Genomic DNA, 6,248 nt, shown 5'->3' with positions numbered 1-6,248 from the left:
TGTACTGCAATAAAATCTTTCCTTTGGAACTTCTCTCTGAAAAGAATGGGTTTAATAGGGGCTGTGACGGAAAGAACCGTTAGTAATTTCCGTCGCCATCTATAGAACAGGGAAGCCAATGCACTGCCCCTTTCTGTAGCCTGAAACAGGCTGAAATGTATATAGTTCTTCTCTCTAATATAGCAGGTATCCTTTCCATTACAGAGATTTCGTATTTTGAGCAGTATTAATGGAGGTAACTGCAGAGGGGTCAGGCAGAGGTTACCGAAAGGTTTGCAGAAAGCTCTGAACTTACTATTTTTTCTGCAAAAGGAAAAAAACAGTACTTGGGGAAAAAATTAAACGTTTCTGTAAAAGTCACATTTTTTTCAGTATTTGGAATTTTGCTTTCAGACTTTTTATTTTGATCCACTTTGGAACTGGGGAAGGGTGGTTGGGAATCGTGAAAAAGTGGAGAGGGAAAGAATAAACATGTGGATGAGCAAACATTGCCAGAACTTCTTCACATTTATTTTTTTTAAGGCGTCAAATTCCTCATCCCTGGAAGCCTGCCTTGGATTTGCTGTAACCCTTGGGGAAAATGTTTCATCTGCTTTCTTGAGGACTAGGAACCCTGTTCATATTTTGTTTTTATAAAATCAACACTGAGAAGTTTTCCTTTTACTCTGCTTTCTTAAAAGTACATTCCAGTATTTGGGACTTACTTAATAGGAAGCATGTTTTAAGATTGAAGCCAAAACATACATTTAGTGTGCAGGATTCTGGTCTCAGAGAGATACAGTGATTGCTCTTAGAGTCTGTGTCCTGGTGTCCTCACAGGCTACATGCCAATTTAATGCAAAGCGTTCCTCAAAATTCGTATGTTTTGGTTTGCTGTATCAGTACAACTCTTCTGCTGGAAGAGGTCTGCCAGTCTGAGGTGAGCTGAGGCCAGGCACAATGTCTCTCTGTGTGTGTGTGTGTGTGCATGAAAAAGAAGAAAAGCAGAATATACTGGAGGAGGGTAGTCTTCACAGTATTAAGTTCTGAATTGCTTTCAAAGCTTACAGATCCTCTATGGGTAGTATTCTAAAATGTGCATGAAATGTACAAACAGAATAGCAACAACAACAACAACAATAATAATAATAACAATAATAATAATTTATTTATACCCCGCCCATCTGGCTGGGTCCCCCCAGCCACTCTGGGCGGCTTCCAACAAAACACTAAAATACAATAACCTATTAAACATTAAAAGCTTCCCTAAACAGGGCTGCCTTCAGATGTCTTCTAAAAGTTTGGTAGTTATTTTTCTCTTTGACATCTGGTGGGAGGGCGTTCCACAGGGCAGGTGCCACAAAAGATATTAAGCATCTTTTGATCACGGAGCAGCTCTGTTTTTACCTTGGCCTTATTTTCTCCAGGTGGGCTCTTAAGAGCTCAAAGGCTTGGGCATTTCCCCCCTCTTCGGGTGACATGACACTCTTTCCTCCATATTGCAACTGGTGGTGGTTGTTAACCCGTCTCAGTTCCCAAAGCCATTTTGTCATAGGGTAAGGAAAGTTGCTCTTTGAACATCACAACTCTAAAGGCCTTTTGGATGCATGAGAAGCACTTGTGTTCTTTGGATTCTGGCTAGTATAAATGTATTAATAACAGGGCAAACATCACACACACACACACACACACACACACACACACACACACAGAATAAAATGGGAGGGGGGAGAGATTACAGTTTCACAAATTTATTTGGCTTTCCCAGACCCTCAAAGTGTCCCTATTTTCCAGGGACAGTCCTGAATTTACAGAAGCCACTCCAATTTCTGATTTTCCTTACTTAGCACATCCTTATTTTCATTGGAGAAATGCTGGAGGATATGATTTCCTTTATGAAGTACAGTGGTCCCTTGGTTCTCAAACTTAATCCGTTCTGGAAATTCCGTTCCAAAACCAAAGCGTTCCAAAACCAAGGCACGCTTTCGCATAGAAAGTAATGCAAAACGGATTAATCCCTTCCAGACTTCTAAAAACAACCCTTAAAACAGCAATTTAACATGAACTTTATTGTCTAACGAGACCATTGATCCATACAATGAAAGCAATAAACCATGCACAATCAATCAGTAGCTGAACCGGGTTCCACAGTCACAAAAAAATAATAATAAATAAATAAATAACAAATACAGACAGACCTCAGCGTAACACTCAAATTGGAAGTGTGGCACTCAAAACGGAGCATGTTCGGCTTCCGAAAAACATTCGCAAACTGGAACACTTCCGGGTTTGCAGTGTTTGGGTTCCAAGTTGTTTGAGTACCAAGGCATTTGAGAACCAAGGTACCGCTGTATCTCTTATCGGAGAGAATTGGGGGAAATCTCTCACTGTGGCATCTAGTTCCACACGGGGGCAGCATTGACCTAACAGTGTGAACTTAATGCAGGCGAGAAACTCTGCAGAAACTTGGCAGCATGTCACAAAGAGGTTTCTCCATAGCAAAGCAGTGGAACCATTTTTCTTTTAAAAATATCTGCCTCTGTTACTTGAAATTCATTAAGGTATGCTTGCATTGCGAGGGGTGTGTGTGTGTGTGGTCAAGATGACACTCTGACGCTCTGTGTCCCTCAGCCTGGACACTGAGGTCCAGCTCTGAGGGCCTTCTGGCGGTTCCCTCATTGCGAGAAGTGAGGTTACAGGGAATCAGACAGAAGGCCTTCTCAGTAGTGGCGCCCACCCTGTGGAACACCCTCCCATCAAATGTCAAGGAAATAAACAACTATCTGACTTTTAGAAGACATCTGAAGGCAGCCCTGTTTAGGGAAGTTTTTAATATTTAATGCTGTATTGTTTTTAACACTCGATTGGAAGCCACCCAGAGTGGCTGGGGAAACTCAGCCAGATGGGCGGGGTATAAATAATAATAATAATAATAATAATAATAATAATAATAATAATTCCAGCTCTTATGATTCTATGGCTGTGACATGGGACTTTCCTGGACCTACTGCCCCCCCACCTGCCCCCAGCTGATCCTGAGGCTGTGAGGAGTTCTAGCTGTAAGTCACAGTGGGCAGAAATCAAGGAAGGACCCCCCTTGCCTGAGCCAATGTAGCCCTCTTGATTGAACCCAAAGTTAGTCACCCTTACCTGTGATGATGACAACATACCAAAATTTTTGGGGGGAGGCTGCAAAACAGCTGAGCCAATAGGAGTTTGCACCTATGCCGCTCATCTAGGACCACCAGGGTAGATTTACCTGGGACCAACGTGGCTCCCTTCCCATTTGGGTTTGTTTTTTCATTTATTTTTTGTTGCTGAAAGGCTTACCCGCTTTGGGGGACCCCTGCCCTTTTCTATTGTTTTGGGGTGTGCTTAGGTGTTTTACTTGTTTGGGGCAGTGGTCCTGACTGAGCACTGCCAATTTTTCCTCCTGTGAAACTACCCACGACAGTTTCTTTGACGTCTTAAAGGTTCCCCTGCGCCAAAAAACATTGGGGCACCTCTTGCAAGTGCTTGTGATAAAAAAAAGACCAGTGTTTTAAAGGTCCATTGCCCAATTAATTAGGGACACTTAAAAATAATAATAAAAAATCTGATTCTTCAACTAAGCATTGTAACTGCCGCTTAAATATTGCAGGCCTGCATTAAATTAATTACTTAATTGCTGCTAGGATTTTAATAGCCAGAAAATGGGAAACACAAGAATTACCAACGGTAGAAGAATGGCAGATGAAGATGATGGAATTTATGGAGCTGGCTGATCTCACCGGGAGAATCCGCGACCAGAAAGAAGAGGAATACCAAGAAGACTGGAAGAAATTTAAAGACTATTTGAACAAATATTCTAATATTAAAGATATGTAATCACTTGAAAGAACCAATCAGGCCTAGGATTAAATTAGATTTAAATATATAAATAAGAAAATGTATTATAAGAAAGGTAAAGAAATTGGAACATGACTGTAATATTGTTTTATGAAATAATGATATTGGAAACTGCTACATTCAAATTAAGAGGAAATTCAGATGGAGGAGATTAGAGGAAGTCAACCAAAATGTTTATGAAAATGCATTTTAATGAATTAATTGATTTTTTTTTCTGTTTAGGTATCTTGTTTGCTATTTTTTCTTCTTCTTTTTCACTTTTCAATTGTGTTGTTGTATATTTTCTTTTTTCTTATGTCTATTGATGAAATTTAATAAATATTATAAAATAAAATAAATTAATTACTTAATTAAGGAACTGGAAGACTTGTTCTCTGTGTATATGTATGTTTTTGTCTGCCTTGCTTTCAGTGGTTCTGTGGCAGTCCATAACTCTTCCACTACCTTTCATCAGAAGCGCCAGCCCATTCTGTACCTTGCGCAGAGCTGCCCTCGTCCAAGAAAGGTGCACTGGTAAGAGGTTTAAGGATATATAAAGACGCTTGCATCAGGTTCCTGCCACTGAGAGATGTCCGGCTCCATGCAAGAGCCGCTCACAAGGTGGACGGCACATGGCTTCTCCCTGTGCGCGGCGGCTGTGCGTGAGAAAGAGGGCTCTGAGTTAATGAAACAAGCTTTACCTCAGACCTTGCTTAGCCAGTCAGAGAGGGCAGCTCCATCTGCAGTCCTCCCAGTTCTCAGTGCTGTTATCTCAGCCTGTGCTGTTTCCTAAATTGTGACTGACAGGTGTAGATGGATTTCCTCGCAAACGAAACCGTAGCTTTAGAATGGAAAAAGCTTATTTGCCCAATGTGGTGGGAGACTTCACAGAGCCGCTCAGTCAGAAGGGGGAACGTCAAACTGTGTCCGCAGCCCAAAGAATGTAAAAACCAGCAGAGTCGGACGCTGTGATTTGTAACTGGCAATTACAGACTTAAAGGTAAAGGTAAAGGGACCCCTGACCATTAGGTTCAGTCGTGTGGCACTCATCTCACTTTACTGGCCGAGGGAGCCGGCGTACAGCTTCTGGGTCATGTGGCCAGCATGACTAAGCCGCTTCTGGCGAAGCAGAGCAGCGCACGGAAACGCCGTTTACCTTCCCACTGTAGCGGTACCTATTTATCTACTTGCACTTTGACGTGCTTTCGAACTGCTAGGTTGGCAGGAGCAGGGACCGAGCAACGGGAGCTCACCCCGTCACGGGAATTCGAACCACGGGAATTGATCGGCAAGTCCTAGGCTCTGTGGTTTAACCCACAGCGCCACCCGCAATTGCGCTACACAGACTTAGCACCAAGTAATTTCTGGTCCATTTTGCACCAAGGAGACACTTCTGTAAATTACGCAAGTGGATGCTAAAGTTCGTTGCGACAGTAAAGCCTTTACAGTGAAATATTAGGTATGTCTACTCAGAAGCAAGTCCAGCTGTGTTCAGTGAGATCTGCTCCCAGGGGATTGCCGTTCCTGTCTGTCCATTAGCCATTTAAGTCCATAGAGCCTATGTTGTGTGGGAGTAAGTCAAAATGACCCCCGCGTGACTTGCTTCAGAGTAGACGTACATAGAATGGCACTGCTACTTCTGTGTGTAATCTCTTACATAATTTGCTCACTTATTTTCCTACTTGCCTGAACCCATCAATCATTTCCGTCTTTAGTCCCACTTAAATGATGAATGCCTTATTTGCTACTTGGGTGCATAGCAACCGAATTGCTTTATCTATTTTATTTAAACGCCAAGCTTCAAACGAGACTAGGTCCTGTGCTATGTATTCCCCCCGACCCCCAAATCTTGGCACACCACCATCTCATTCCCCCAATGCTTTCTTTCTTTCTTTCTTTCTTTCTTTCTTTCTTTCTTTCTTTCTAACACTGTTGGCGCATATTCTGGTAGGATAGCTCAGCGGGCAGAGCATGAGGCTCTTAATCTCAGGGTTGTGGGTTTGAGTCCCACATGGGGCAAAAAAATTCCTCATAGTCCCTTCCAACTCTACAGTTCTAGAATTCTCTATATATGGTTAAGGCTTATGACTCTGTGCATAGTCTGTGTGTCCCACCAGTGAGTTGATTCAAGTGTTTGGAACAACTGATCGCAAAGAGAGGAAAGTTCTTCCTGCCTGGGTTGATTCACATGCTCGTCGGGCCCCCTCAAATACTCTCCTCATATCACAGGCCTTGAATGGACAATATGTTTGCTGAATATGTACCTTTTTACCTTGGTTTTTGACACTTTATTTTTAGGACCCACCATATACATATTTTTGTTTGTTTTTAACACTTGTAGCTGCAAGAACGGGTGCTAAGGAACACGACAGTAGAGTTTGCCAGGGAATGTACTATCGAAC

Source organism: Podarcis pityusensis (assembly GCF_964106645.2).
Source record: "Podarcis pityusensis genome assembly, chromosome: 17".
Taxonomy (NCBI): Eukaryota; Metazoa; Chordata; class Lepidosauria; order Squamata; family Lacertidae; genus Podarcis; species Podarcis pityusensis.
The sequence above is the reverse complement of the archived record's forward strand: the minus strand, read 5'-3'. Positions refer to the sequence as shown.